This window comes from Papio anubis, chromosome 5, assembly GCF_008728515.1.
Source record: "Papio anubis isolate 15944 chromosome 5, Panubis1.0, whole genome shotgun sequence".
Taxonomy (NCBI): Eukaryota; Metazoa; Chordata; class Mammalia; order Primates; family Cercopithecidae; genus Papio; species Papio anubis.
In genome coordinates this window covers 83,338,736-83,354,822 of record NC_044980.1, presented here as the reverse complement: position 1 = coordinate 83,354,822, position 16,087 = coordinate 83,338,736, and positions in this window count along the sequence as shown.

Here is a 16,087-nt window from a genome sequence, read left to right as displayed (position 1 = left end):
TTTCAGATTATGCATGCTTTCTTAGCATCAGATGCTATTTTATTTATTTATAGTCATATATATCTCAAAATTCCTTATTTTTTATTGTTCAAATATTCTTTTTCTGAGAGCTGTATAATTTTCTAAATTCTAGATGTTTTTCTCTGACTCATATGACTACCTCCTTTCTGAGTTCATTGATTAGAAGTGATTTATATTAATGGGTGTCAGTGGTGAACAAAGTTTACAAACGTTGTGGGACAGATATTACCATGTCCATTGTTCAGATCAGGAAATTGATGCTGAGAATGATTACATTACTCAGCTAATGTAGTGTTTTCTACCATATGATTCTAAACCCAATATTATTAAACACAGTTAATTTTAACACATCTCAGATACGAGCAAGCTATTGTTCCTAACATACTTTCTCAACCTAGACCAGACTAGTGAACTCACAATTTGAGTGTTAATGGTCCTTCTATCCCAGACATGTTCTTCTGCATGATAAATTCCTTGTTCCAGATAACTTGTTTGAATAATTTTCCTTGTCCTGAATAAACACTAAAATACGTAATACAATACTTTAGATGTAGCAAGAGATTTTTTAATATATATACTGCAGTTATACATTTGGCCAAGCAAGGTGTAATAATGTCTTTGAACTTTTGGTTACATGCACACACACACACAGATACATAAATACACACACTACTTTTTTCTCCAAATAAAATTATTAACTCTATATTATGAAGAACTGAATAAAGTTCAATCATAATGAAATAAAAATTTATATTAGACATATGAAATCACTCATACTAATGAAATGCAAAATTAAAGTACACTGAGGTACCACTTTTACTTATTCAATTATTTTTGTAATATACTCTGTTAAATGCAAGGAGGAAGGGAAATAAACCAGAATCCATCCACTGCTGGCATTACAAATTGGTACAACTCCCACGGAGGGCAATTGGTAACATTATGAATGCCTATACCACTTGATCTAACAGATCTCTTGGAATTTAGCTTATGGATATACTTGTATACATGCAAAATTGTTTATGTTTAAGACTATTCATTACAGGTTTTTTATAGTAAAAATTGGAAACAAATCAAATGTCCCTTGATAGGAGGCTGATTAATTGGAATACTATACAGCTGTTAAAAAGAATGAGAAAGAGGTCTATACTGATATGCAAAGAGTTTCAAGCAATATTAGATGAAAATGGCAAAATGCAGAACAGTCTTATAATAATCTATTTGTGTAAAAAGGGAGCAATAAGAATATATATTTATATTTCATCTTATGTACATAAAGAAACTCTTGAAGAACACATAGAGAACTAATAAAAGTGATTACCTGCTTGGGATTGGAGGCAAAGAGGCAACTGATGGCTGACAGACAGGGGTGGGAAAGACACTTATTTTCCTTTCGAGAATATTCTACCAGTATTTTAAAAAGTATGTGTGTGTGAAAATGAGAGAGAGGGAAAGAGAAAATGTATAAGTCGAGTTCAAGTAGACACATATACTTTTACTCCCTAAGATGACAGTAAAGGGCTATTTTTTAAAAGGTACATACCCGCAAGGACAGAAAGAATGGAGGAGAAAGAAATAGCAAAAATTTTGGAAGCTTGAAGGCAGATGAATGAATAATATTGACTCAGCAAACCTAGAAAGCCAGATTCTTTTTTGCTGATGTGGGAAAAGCTGAGAAACTTTTACACTGCAGAATATCCAGAAGGTTCAGGAATTGGCATTTCCAGGTACCTCTGAAAATGAGATTGAAAATGGAGCTAAAAATAGGAAGATTGGTTGAAAGCTTCCTTAAGAGGCCATTAAATAAATCCCCAATTGCACAGGTGGGCAACTTCCTTTACCCAACTTGATGGGGTTAGTCTCCAAAGCAGATAAAACAAAACTTCTCTGGATTGAGATGTATCAAGAAGAGTAGTGGTGGTAGGATGGGGTGTTGGGGAGGTTGGGGGAGCAATAACTTGTGGAAAAAAAGGGATTAATTGAACATTTGCATACTGAATATTCAGATCTCTCTCTGTAATCTTTCTTTCTCCACTCAGCTCTCAGAGTGTCCACAATATAGTTGAGGCAAAAGGTGCTTCTCTGGGAAATCTGACTGGTCAAGAGAAAAGACAACTGAAGGACCAATGAAATGACCAGCCAGAACCCCCTATAGTATAGATCACAGTTGACAGGCTCCGTTGCACTCAGAGCTGTCAGATAACTTTTTAGTAATTCACAAAAAGTTAAAACTCACCAAGTAAGTGAGGAAAGCTTTATTTTAAAATTTTTCTTTTTGAGGCAGAGTCTTGCTCTGCTGCCCAGGCTGGAGTGCCGTAGAGTGATCTCACTGCAACCTCTACCTCCTGAGTTCAAGCAATTCCTGTGCTTCAGCCTCCCCAGGAGCTGGTATTACAGGCATGCACCACCACAGCTGGCTAATATTTGTATTTTTAGTAGAGACGAGGTTTCACCATGTTGGCCAGGCTGATCTCAAACTCCTGGTCTGAAATGATCCCCCTGCCTTGGCCTTCCAAAGTGCTAGGATTACAGGCATGAGCAACTGTGCCTGGCCATGAAGAAAGCTTTTAATACAAAAGTTAAAGACTGTAGTGGAGGGGTCACAGCTGAATGGCGAAAAAATGTGCTACCTTGCCCGAGGTTACATCCTCTCCTCAGAAGCAGCCCATATTCAAAGGCTGGTCTGTTAGGATGGACCTTAACCCAATCTGACTGTTGCCCTTGTAAGAAAAGGAGATTAGTCCTGAATTGCAATGAGTACAGAGGGAGGCACCACAGATGCCTGAGCACAAAGAAAAGACCGTATGAGGACATAGTGAGGGAACCATCGCCAAGCCAATGAGAGAGGCTGCGGGATAAACCAAACCTGAGAACACGTTGATCTAGGACTTCCAGCTTCCAGAACTGTGAGAAAATAAACTTCTGTTGTTTAAGCCACTCAGTCTATGGTATTTTGTTATGGCAGCTCTTGAAATCTAATACAGTATTAAATTGTGGAAAGATCTGGAAATGAATACCAAAAGATTAAATTTTAAAAACTGAAACAGGTTGCTTCTGGGAAGCAGAATATAAGGGCAGGGAAAGAGGTTATCGTTGTTGTTGTTGTTGTTTTAATAAAAAATTTATAAAACTTGACTCATTAAACTATGTTTGTTTGTTTGTTTATTTATCTTGAGACAGGATCTCATTCTGTCCCTCAGACCGAAGTGCAGTAGCACAAACACAGCTCACTGCAGCCTTGACTTCCTGCATTCAAATGATTCTCCCGCCTCAGCCTCCTGAGTAGCTGAGACCACAGGTGTGCTCCACCATGCCCAGCTAATTTTTTGATTATTTGTAGAAACAGGGTCTTACTTTGTTGCCCAGGCTGGTTTTAAACTCTTGGGCTCAAGTGATCCACACGCCTTTGCCTCCCTAAGTGCTGGGATTACAGGCGTGAGCCACTGTGACCAGCCTAAACTATGTATATTTATAATGTTGATAAAAACACAAACCAAAAAGGTAGTGTCTGATAAATGAGAATTATTTTTTGTCTCTTTCATCTGGATAGTGAAGTTTCTTCAGGTGAGACTCTCAAGCACTCTGGACATTTGGGGGCTCTATAGAGGATGCCATCGATAGGGACTAATGGCATATTAGGCACTTTCTATAAATGCAGGCTACATTTAGTCTAGCTTATTAATATCCTGGTAGCTACTTGAGACTCATTGTTCATGGACAGGAACCCGGATTCACCAGTAACTCTCATAGCCAAGCCACCTCTGAAAAAAACTGTGATGTAATTCCACACCTTTCTCATATCATCTGACAAGAAATATTTTACATTTGCTATGGAAGTAGTATTTTTATATTATATTTCAATATATTTTCCTTTATCTGACCTCTGTCTTATCTCCCTGTGGCCCTCTCAACATTTTTACCTCAGGGAAGTTAGTATACTTTTGGCTGCAAGCCACAGAAAGTCAACTAGAAGTGTTTACTCATAAGTAAATATTATCTCACGTGAAAAGAAACCTTGAGGTGGGTGGTTCTAGGTAGGGTGTCTAGCTCAGTGACTCAATGACATTATTAAGGACCAGGTGTTTTTCTGGAGTCTTGGCTGCCATCCTTAGAGTGCTGGCTACTCTCCTCATAGCTGCAAGATGACTGCAGCAGTCGTAGGCCTTGGTCCTCATAAACAATATCCAAAGGCCGCGTGGGAGAAGAGGTCATTTGTCTTCATGTCTCTCTTTAAGAAAGTGTCAGAGGCATTTGAACCAGAGTGAATCCATCTTGAATAGGGGCTGCTGGGCCGCATTCCCAGTAGGTTAGGCATTCTAAGTCACAGGATGAGATAGGAGGTCAGCACAAGATTCAGGTCATAAAGACCTTGCTGATAAAACAGGTTGCAGTAAACAAGCCAGCCAAAACGCACAGAAACCAAGATGGCAATGAAAGTGACCTCTGGTTGTCCTCACTGCTACACTCCCACCAGCACCTTGAGAGTTTACAAATGCCATGGCAATATCAGGAAGTTACCCTATATGGTCTAAAAAGGGGAGACATGAATAATTCATGCCTTTTTTAGCATATAATCAAGAAATAACCATAAAAATGGGCAACCCTATAATCACAGCAGTTTGGGAGACTGAGGCGGGAGAATCACCTGAGGTCAAGAGTTCAAGACCAGCCTGGCCAACATGGTGAAACCCTGTCTCTACCAAAAATACAAAAGTTAGCTAGGCATGGTGGCATGTGCCTGTAATCCCAGCTATTCAGGAGGCTGAGGCACAAGAATTGCTTGAACCCGGGAGGTGAGGGTTGCAGTGAGCCAAGATCACGCCACTGCACTCCAGCCTGGGCGACAGAGCAAGACTCTGTCTAAAAAAAAAAAAAAAAAAAAAAAATTGGGGCGACCAGCAGCCCTCGGGGCTGCTCTGTCTGTGGAGTCTTTTATTCCTTTACTTTCTTAATAAACTTGCGTTAACTTTAATCAATGGACTCGCCTCAAATTTCTTTCTTGCTCGAGATCCAAGAACCCTCTTTTGGTGTCTGAATCAGGACCCCTTGCCGGAACAAAAGAAACACTTTTCCAGAAGCCCCCGTCATGCTTCTCCTCATATCCCAGTGGCCATAATTATACCACATGCCATTCCTAAACCAACTAGCCAGAGAAATTAAATTGCCATGCTTGGCTTAATCTGAATTGTATTTTACTCTCTGAAATTGAGGAGGGGCTCAGGCTCCCCTAAACACACCTCTGATCCATACTTGAACAAAGTCAGGATTACGTCAGTAGAGAATGTGGAGGAGAAGGGGAAAATGCCATGGAATAGGGAAGAAGAAATAGAAGTTTTTAGAGACAGTTCTGGTCAGATAGGAAGGGAAAGTAAAAAATTATTTTACTGGGAGAAGAGAGAGAAGGGGAGGGGTCAGAGATGAGTGTCCTGCCTGGCTCCCTACTTAAGGTTTAAGCCTGGGGAGGAGCATTGTAGGGAGGGATTGAGGAGGATAGAAACACCTGAATTTCAAGTGATGGGATCCTTAGTCCTAGTTTTTTGAGACATAGCCCGGGAAGTTGCAAGTCTTTCAGAGAAGTCCAGAAATTGGAATGAAACCACATCCAATCATGCCACTGAGTAGAGGATAAGATGTTTGAAGGATGGGGATAGGTGAATGGGTCTGGCCTAGGGTTCAGGTTCTATATAATTCAAAGTTTATACAAAAGGTGGATTTTATGCCTAGAGGATATGGCAGAGGCCAGGGGCTCTCTGGGTTACATTCAAACAAATTCACAAAATCTGTGGCACCACATGGGAGCATCTGTACTGCCACTGCCTGAGGATTCAAGGCTTACACCCTGCCCCATTCTCTCAGGAAGGCGAAAGGGGAAAAGAAAGTGAAAATAGTCCTGGGAGGGACTTTGAACTTTGCATTGACTGAATATTTACAGTTTTAAATGCAAAGAGACTGAATGCATTTAACTGGCAAGTTTCTGTATCTATTGATTTGGAGCTCCAGAGTAAGAGATCAGTTAGGAAGAATATGACCTTTTTTTTTCACCTCAATGTATACAGCTTCTGGCCTTGCTATAGTGTACATGTTTCAGTATTATCTACCTTTTTCACTTTTTGAGGGAACATTGTGGGAAGATGGAAAAGGAAAGAAAGACTGTGAAGGTGGAGGTGCAGGAGGCCCTCCTGAGAAGTGGCTAAAACTAGATTTCCAAGTGTCCAGAGAACATCAAACACGTAAAAATAATGTAAAATGGTTTAGCTAACCACTTTTTCTCTAAAACATTAATACAGTTAATAAAATATATTTTAGTATAAATAAACCAAGTATAAACTCATTCAACTGGGTTTTTAAAAATGCATGCATTAAAATGTTTTTTTTTTTTTTTTTAAATTAAAGATAACCATGATTCAGTACAGAAACAAGCTACCAGGTTACTTATATTTATTTTGTTTGCGTTATGTTTTCTTTTTACTACATATGTTTAACCAGGTGGAAAACAACAGAAAATTTCCATTTTAAAAAATAAATATAACCTGGTCAGGAATCAAATTTACAATCTAATTGCATTATAATAAATCAGGAATGTTTATGGTCACATCTCTCACCCAGTTAAAACTCAACACATGTATAACAATAATAACAAAATTTGTTGGCCAAAATGTTGTAATAGCTACTAAAAATACATGAATAAATTTTAACACCCAGACAGGAAACAACAGACATACAGTGTGTATTTGAGGCACATGTATCATTTGAACAGGTGCCAGAGTTATGTAGCTAAAGATTAAAGTGTGATTTAGAGATATATTCCACTCTGTATGCATGTACATCGCCTCCATTAGCATTAATAGAATTTACATGCACATAGTTAGAGGAGAGAATTGAAATTTGTTGAAAGGCAAAGGAGGAATGATTTTTAACTTTGTCTATAATTCCAGGAGCGTGGGACTGTATTATTAAAAGCTCTGTGAAAGGCCTTAATTTAGGAACTGAGATATAGAAGTTCTATATCAAACTACTACATGTATACTTTGTCTATTATTAGAGAAGAGTGAACCAGGAAAGTTGAAGGATTTGTCAAAGATTGTTCTGGGATTATGGTCCTGTGTAGAAATGGGAAGCTACATATGCATTTCGGATGTGGATTAATTTGAGAAATATGAGCAGTATTTAATCTGCAACAAAATGTAGTTGATGTTATTGTAGCCACTAGCAAGCATGCACACACCCCTAGGCATGGGCATACACACAGTTACTTATACTACTTATACTTATCTATAAGCATCTATTCCCTACCCAGGCTTTAGGAAACTACAATTATTTCTAGCCTATTGAATGTATTTCTTTTTCTTACTGCCAGATTATCAAATAAATTGTTGAATCTTGAAGTCCCAAGAGAAGCTTTTGGGGAATTGCGGGGAAAAGTAAGTTTGTGCCCTCCCCTCAGTGACCTCCCGGGAAATATTTCCTATTAAACATAGCAATTCCTTTAGTGAGTATTAGGAAGAAATAAATCAGCTAAATAATGAATCAGACCAAGATGGCGACAAGCGATAGACTTAACTTCCTGTGGGAATGATTGTATTTGAAAGTGCTATTTATTTTGTAAAGCCCTTGGGTAATGTATTAATTCATTAATTTAGTACATTCTCAGTGAGTGTCTACTATATGTTCATCACTTTTCTGGTTCTACTGACCCAGAGGCAAATAAGACAAAGTTCCTAAACTCATGGATTTTGCAAGTGGGCAATATCCATTAAGAACTTTAAAAATGTCCATACTTGGCAGGGCATGGTAGCTTACACCTGTAATCCTAGCACTTTGGGAGACTGAGGTGGGCTGATCACTTGAGGCCAGGAGTTTGAGACCAGTCTGGCCAACATGGCAAAAGCTCATTGCTACAAAAAAAAAAAAAAAAAAAATTAGTTGGGTGTGGTGACGTACACTTGTAATCCCAGCTATTTGGGAGGCTGACACACAAGAATCACTTGAACCTGGGAGGCAGAAGTTGCAGTGAGCAAGATCATGCCACTGAACTCCAGCCTGGGCAACAGAGGAAGTCTTTCTCAAAAAAAGAAAAAAAAATCCATACTTTTTGACTTAGTTATTTTTTTTTATTAATTTAATCTTAGAAATACATATAAAGATTTATATACATAAATTCCCATTGCATCATTATGGTTTTTTTGCATAATGAAGAAAAACCATAATCTTTTTTTGTTTGTTTTTTTTTTGTTTTTGAGATGGAGTTTCGCTCCTGTTGCCCAGGCTAGAGTGCAGTTATGTGATATCAGTTTGCTGCAACCTCTACTTCCCGGGTTCAAGTGATTCTCTTGCCTCAGGCCTCCCGAGTAGTTGGGATTACAGATGCCCACCACCACACCTGGCTAATTTTTTGTATTTTTAGTAGAGACGGGGTTTTATCATACTGGCCAGGTTGGTCTTGAACTCCAGATCTCTGGTAATCCACTCACCTCAGCCTCCCTAAGTGCAGGTATTACAGGTGTGAGCCAACATGCTCAGCCAGAAAAACTATAATCTTAAATGCACAACAGAATGGCATGTATCAAATGCCTAGACATTTTTACATGCACAGTTTACTTTTGAAAAATGTAGATTTGAACTTTGTCCACTTATATGAGTAATTTTAAAGTAAATATACTGGAAAATGTTTTGGACATTTGTGACAGTTTAAAAAACTCCTCCTGCACTCCAGCCTGGGCGACAGAGCGAGACTCTGTCTCAAAAAAAAAAAAAAAAAAAAAAAAAAAAAACAACTCCTAGACCAACCACACCGCCTAGAAATATAAAAATATTAGAAAAAGTAAGATATGCCATGAATGCATAAAATACATGTAAACACTAGTCTGTTTTATTATTAATGGCCAAAAAATACACACTAATCTATTATAGAAAGTTAAAATGTATCAGAACCTATGCACACAGAGTGTGTGTGGTGCCATTCACAATTGAAAGAAATGTAAACAAATATAAAGATGCAGTATTAAATCATAACTGTATACAATGAACTATAATAATATTGTACTACTATTAATAATATTTTAGCCCCCATCCTTTGGTATTGTGGTGAGCTGAAGTGCTGCAAGTGTCTGCTTAAAATGCTATGTGACACCAATCATCTCCACGTGAGCAGTACCTCTCTCCAGTAAGTTGCTTATTGAAGTAAAAAGTTATCACTTGTGATCCTTGTGTATTTTTCATCATATTTTCTGCACTACTCTAAACTTTGGATAACATCGTGGGACCCATATGAAGTACCACTAGTGATGCTGCAGGTGCTCCCAAGAAGCCAAGAAAAATCATGATATTACAAGAGAAAGTTGAATTGCTTAAAGTGTGCCATAGATAGAGGTCTGCAGCCGCAGTTGTGTACCATTTCAAGATAAATGAGTCCAGCATAAGCACCACTATAATAAATGAAAAGGAAATTCATGAAGCTGTTATTACAGCTAGGTTAGCAAGTGTGAAAACTTTTCACTTATTGTGAAATACCTTTTTATGTAGTATTGACAATGCAACTTTTATGTGATTATAGGATTGCTATAAGAAAGGCACATCTATAGACTCTAATATGATTTGAGAGAAAGCAAGGTCCTTATATGACAACAGAAAGCAAAAGGCAAGTGAAGAATCTACAACTACAGAATTTAAAGCCAGCAAAGGATGGTTTGATAATTTTGAAAGAGGTTTGGCTTAAAAAATGTCAAGATAAGAGGAGAAGTAGCTTCTGCTGACCAAGAGACAGGATACAAATTCCCAGGTGCATTAAGAAAATCAATGAGGAGAAAGTTTATCTGCCTGAATAAGTTTTTAATACAGATAAAAGTGCCTTATTTTGGGGTAAAAATGACATAAAGAACACCCATTAGTAAGGAAGAGAAACAAGTACCGAAATGTAAGGCAGGAAGAGATAGGCTAACTCTACTCTTGTGTAAATGCAGTTGGGTTTAAGATGAGGACTGCCCTTAGTTATAAAGCTGCTAACTTCCAAGCCTTGAAGAGGAAGTTAAAAAACAGCTGGAAATCTTTTGATTGTAGAACAAGAAGGCCTGGACAACAAGAACTCCATTTTTAGAACTGATTCCATCAATGCTTTGCTCCTGAAGTCCGGAAGTACCTTGACAGTAAGGGACTGCCTTTTGAAGTTCTTTTGATATTGGACAATGCCCCTGGCCACCCAGAACCCCATGGGTTCAACATCAACTGTGCTAAAGTGGTCCACTTTCCTCCAAACACAGTGTCTCTAATTCAGGCTCTAAATCAGGGGTGATAAGGACCTGTAAGGCTCATTATATGCAATACTCTGTGGAAACCATTTTCAAGGCTTTGGGAAAGAACACTGATAAAGAGGACATTACGAAAGTCTGGAAGGATTACACCACTGAAGATGCCATTGTTGCTATAGAAAAAGCTGTGAAAACCATCAAGCCTGAAACATTAAGTTCCTGCTGGAGAAAACCGTGTCCAGATGTTGTGCATGACTTCACAAGACTTATGACAGAGTCCATCAAGGAAATCATGAAAGAGATCATGGATGTGGCAAAATAGGTCAAGAATGAAGGGTTTTAAGATAGGGATCTTGGAGAAATTCAAGAGCTAGTAGACATCACATCAGAGGAATTAACAGGAGATGATTTGATGAAGATAAGTGCTTCCAGACCAGTGCCAGATGATGAGGCAGAAGATGTGGAAGAAGCAGTGCCAGAAAACAAATCGATGTTAGACAATTTGGCAGAAGGGTACAAATGATTCAAGACTTTTAATTTCATTAATTCTTCGATGATACAGATATTGAAACTAAAGTAAATGGTGGAAGAAGGATTGGTACTGTATAAAAACATTTTTAGAGAAATGAAAAAGCAAAACATCAGACAGAAATTACGATGTATTTCTATACATTTACACCAAATGTGTCTACCTCTCCTGCTTCTTCTTCCACCTTCTCCACCTTTTCTGCCTCTACCATCCATGAGACTGTAAGACGAACCTTTCTCTTTCTCCTCCTCCTCAGTCAACTCTATGTGAAGATGACAATCCAAGTCCATTTAATGAATAGTAAATATTTTTCTCTTCCCTATGATTTTCTTTATAATATTTTCTTTTATCTGCTTACTTTATCATAAGAATACAGTATATGATACATATAACATATAAAACATGTGTCAATTGAGTATAAGTTACTGGGAAGGCTTCCAGTCAACATTAGGCTATCAGTAGTTAAGATTTTGGGGAGTGATATAGTTTGGATATTTTTCCCTGCACAAATCTCATGTTGAATTTTAATTCCCCACTGCTGGAGGTGGCACCTAGTGGGAGGTGTTTAGATCATGGGGGAGGATCCCTCATGGCTTGGTGCTGCCTTTGTGATAGTGAGTTCTTGCGAGATCTGGTCACTTAAAAGTGACCTCTCCCTGCCCCTCGCTCCTACTTTCATCATGTGAAATACCTGCTCCTGCTGCACCTTCTGCCATGATTGAAGGCTCCCTGAGGTTTCACCAGAAGCTGAGCAGATGCCAGCATCATGCTTCCTTCAAAGCCTGTAGATCTGTGAGCCAATTAAACTTCTTTTCTTTATAAATTACCTAGTCTCAGCTATTTCTTTATAGCAATGCAAGAAGGGCCTAATACAGGGAGTCAAAAGTTATACATGAATTTTCCAACTCCATGGGAAATAGGTACTCCAAACCCCTTGCGTCTTTCAAGGGTCAACTGTATTTGGAAACTCTCTGTAATAAGAAATGGATATATCTAGGTAGTGAAATCTGAATTATTTTTGTCTTGTAGCTTTTCTGCCCTTTCTGAAATTTCTGATCACACAAAGCTTTTTAAAATTAAAAATGTTTTTCTGGTGGTTTTAATCTAAAAATGTAAAGTGGGTAGACTGACTGTAGAAGATATTTGTGAAGAGCAAGAGCTCACTATATATCTTGCCTATACAAATTGTCTTCCCCTGATTTCTGAGAGGTTGCCAGTTCCTGTGCCAGAATACTTGACTGGATTCTTCCATATCATAAGAAGCTAGCTCAAAGTGTTTTAGGTGCCGAATATGTTTGGGCTAGAGTTGAGTCTTAAGTGAGGAGAGACTAGAGAGAAAGAGCAGGAGCATTTTCCTACTTCTCACTGAGAAATGTAAATTGTCAGGTGCTCAAATGCAAAACCTGTCATTATATATTCACAAGTATTCCATTCCTCTTCCAGGAATGTGGAAGGGTTTAACTCCTACCCCCTCTGAAGTTAGGTGGACTATGTCACATGTTTTGGCTAATAAAATGTAAGCAGAAGTGCTTTGTGTCAACCAGAGGTGGGAGTGAGTGTGAAGAGTCTGTGTGTAGTCTATTAAGTTTCCTTGCTGTGATCATCATGAATCTATGTGTTAAAATGGAGCTTTCACAGCCTTGATTTCTTAGTGACTTAGGATTGAAATCTCCTGTGATTCACCTTTAATATTTAGCATGGAGATAATTAAATTGGTTGTGTTAAAGTGCTATGTTTTAGAGGTTGTTTATCATCACATTATAGTCTAATTTTGTTGGATCAAAAAAAGCAAAAAATTTTAAAAAAGTTAAAAAAGCAAAAATTATGATTTTTAGATAGCATAACTACAGACTTTCATTCACAAATCATTCACTGAATAGTTGGTCTTTAGGTAAATAGTTTGATTTATTTTTTAATGTGAAAGGTTATCATACAGTGGTGAGTTAGGAAGAGATGCTAATCTTTAAAATCTCAGACATCAAATAGTTTATACTTTCAATATCCACCCCTTCTAGAGTAGCAAGTGCCTAAGTTTTAACGCCAGCATTCTATGTGGGCCTTATTGTCACATGCAGTTCACAAGACAATAGAAGTTGCTTCAGCAACTTCTATACTCAGAACTACCAATAGAGGCATGGAGAACAGTCTGAACACTTTTGCGCCACAGTCACAAAAGCCATCTACAAATAGGGCCATTGCTTTACATATGGTCGGTAGATAAAGGATCTTTGAAACATTGACCTTGGAGAATGGAGAATACTTAGTGTTTTTATTTACTTATTTCTTTACTTATTTTTATTAAACTAATTAATTCATTTATGTTAACTAGAAGTTTCCAAGTATGATTCTGTGACTCATGGTTTACCTACTATCCTATTGTATTTCAGGTAAATTGTCACAAACTGCAAAGACTATTCTTTGTTAATTTGTAAAGCATCTATTACTAAGGAATGCCATGCTCTTATAAAAAGGATAATTATGAAGCAATTTTCTAAGATTGGACACACTTTCCTTGATATGTCTGATTTACTGTTTTTCTCTGCAGTCTGATTTTTTTCCATGTATAATATGATTTGGCTGTGTCCCCACTCAAATCTCATCTTGAATTGTAACTCCTACAATTTCCATGTGTCTTGGGAGAAACCTGGTGAGAGGTGATTGAATTATGGGGTGGGTCTTTCCTGTGCTCTTCTCATGAAAGTGAATGACTCTCATAAGCTCTGATGATTTTAAAAATGGGGGTTTCCCTGCACAAGCTCTCTCTCTTCCCTGCTGCCATGTAAGACGTGCCTTTCATCTTCTTCCATGATTGTGAGGCCTCTCCAGCCACATGGAACTGTAAATCCATCAAACCTCTTTCTTTTGTAAATTGCCCAGTCTCAGGTATGTCTTTATCAGCAGCATGAAAATGGACTAATACATTAAATTGGTAACAGGAATTGCATGTTGCTGAAAAAATACCCAAAAATGTGGAAGCGACTTTGGAACTGGGTAACAGGCAGAGGTTGAAACAGTCTCAGAGGTTCAGAAGAAGACAAGAAAATGTGGGAAAGTTTAGAATTTCCTAGAGACTTGTTGAATGGCTTTGCCCAAAATGTTGATAGCAATATGAACAATAAAGTCCAGGCTGAGGTGGTCGCAGATGAAAATGAGGAACTTATTGGGAACTGGAGCAAAGATGACCCTTGTTATGTTTTAGCAAAGAGACTGGTGGCATTTTGCCCCTGCTATAGACACATGTGGAACTTTGAAGTTGAGAGAGATGTTTTAGGGTATCTGGCAGAAGAAATTTCTAAGCAGCAAAGCATTCAAAAGGTGACTTGGGTGCTGTTAAAGGCATTCCATTTTATAAGGGAAGAAGAGCATAAAAGTTTGGAAAATTTGCAGCCCAACAATGTGATCAAAAGAAAATCCCATTTTGTGCAGAGAAATTCAAACTGGCTGCAGAAATTTGCATAAGTAATGAGGAGCCAAATGTTAATCCCCAGGACAATGGGAAAATGTCTCTAGGGCATGTTAGAGACCTTTGCAGCAGCCCCTTTCATCACAGGACTGGAGGTTTAGGAGGGAAAAATGGTTTCATGGACTGGGCCCAGGGTCCCTCTGCTGTGTATGGTCTAGAGCCCTGCATCCAGTTGCTTACAGCTCAGGCCATTGCTTCAGAGGTTGCAAGCCCCAAGCCTTGGTGGTGGCTTACATGTGGTGTTGGTCCTGTGGGTGCACAGAAGACAAGAATTGAGGTTTGGGAACCTTGCCTAGATTTCAGAGGATTTATGGAAACACTTGGATGTCCAGGTAGAAGTTTGCTGCAGGCACAGGGCCCCCATGGAAAACCTCTGCTAGGGCAGTGCACAAGGGAAATGTGGGATTAGAGTTCCCACAGAGTCCCTACTGGAGCACCACCTAGTGGAGCTGTGAGAAGAGGACCATGTCCTCCAGACCCCAGAATGGTAGATCCTCTGACAGCTTGCACTGTGCACCTGGAAAAGCTGCAGACACTCAATGCCAGCCCATGAAAGCAGCCAGGAGAGGGGCTATACTGTGCAAAGTCACAGGAGTGGAGGTGCCTAAGGCCATGGGAACTGACCTCTTGCATCAGTGTGACCTGAATGTGAAACATGGAGTCAAAGGAGATCATTTTGGAGCTTTACGATTTGACTGCCCCATTGAATTTTAGACTTGCATGAAGCCTGTAGCCCCTTTGTTTTGGCCAATTTCTCCCATTTAAAATGGTTGTATTTACCCGATGCCTGTACCCCCATTTTATCTAGGAAGTAACTAACTTACTTTTGATTTTACAGGCTTATAGACAGAAGGGACTTGCCTTGTCTCAGACGAGACATTGAACCGTGGACTTTCGAGTTAATGTTAAAATGAATTAAGACTCTGGGGGACTGTTGGGAAGGCATGATTGGTTTTGAAATGTGAGAACATGAGATTTAGGAGGGGCCAGGGGCAAAATAATATGGTTTGGCTGTGTCCCCACCCAAATCTCATCTTGAATTGTAACTTCCACAATTCCCATGTGTCATGGGAGGAACCCAATAGGAGGTAATTAAATTATGGGGGTGGGTCTTTCCTGTGCTCTTATGAGAGTGAATGAGTCTCACAAGCTCTGATGGTTTTAAAAATGGGAGTTTCCCTGCACAAGCCCTCTCTTTTCCTTGCTGCCATGTAAGATGTGCCTTTTACCTTCTTTCAAGATTGTGAGGCCTCTCAGCCACTAGGAACTGTAAGTCTGGTAAAACTTTTTCTTTTGTAAATTGCCCAGTCTCGGGTATGTCTTTATTAACAGTGTGAAAGTGGACTAATACAATATATTAATAGTTATTCCAAAGTTCCAGAATTTATATGGCCTCAGTTTTGTTTTTTTCCTTATGTTTATAGTTTTATTGTAGCAAAAGGATACAAACTAGAATTAGCCAAAAGAAGCAATGTATAGGTCTAAGAGACTCCCAAACATAAATCTTCTGGTGTCTTCTCCTCATGGAGTCAGAATACATCACCCTCCTGGCATCCTCCTGCTATGGATGTGTAACAATACACAGAGTGTTACCATCCAGGGAAGCTTGCCAAAGCTTCAGTGTTCAGAGTGTTTATTGAGTTTACATTATGTAGGCATGACTGATTGAATCACTGGCCAACATTGAACTCAGTCTCCAGGGCTCATCCTCTCCCTCATAAAGGTGATATCACATGGCTCAAATCACTAACCCTGTAATCACATGGTTCATCTTTCTGGAGTACAGCTGTATCCTGAGTCATTTCATTGGCACAAACTATCTAGAAACTC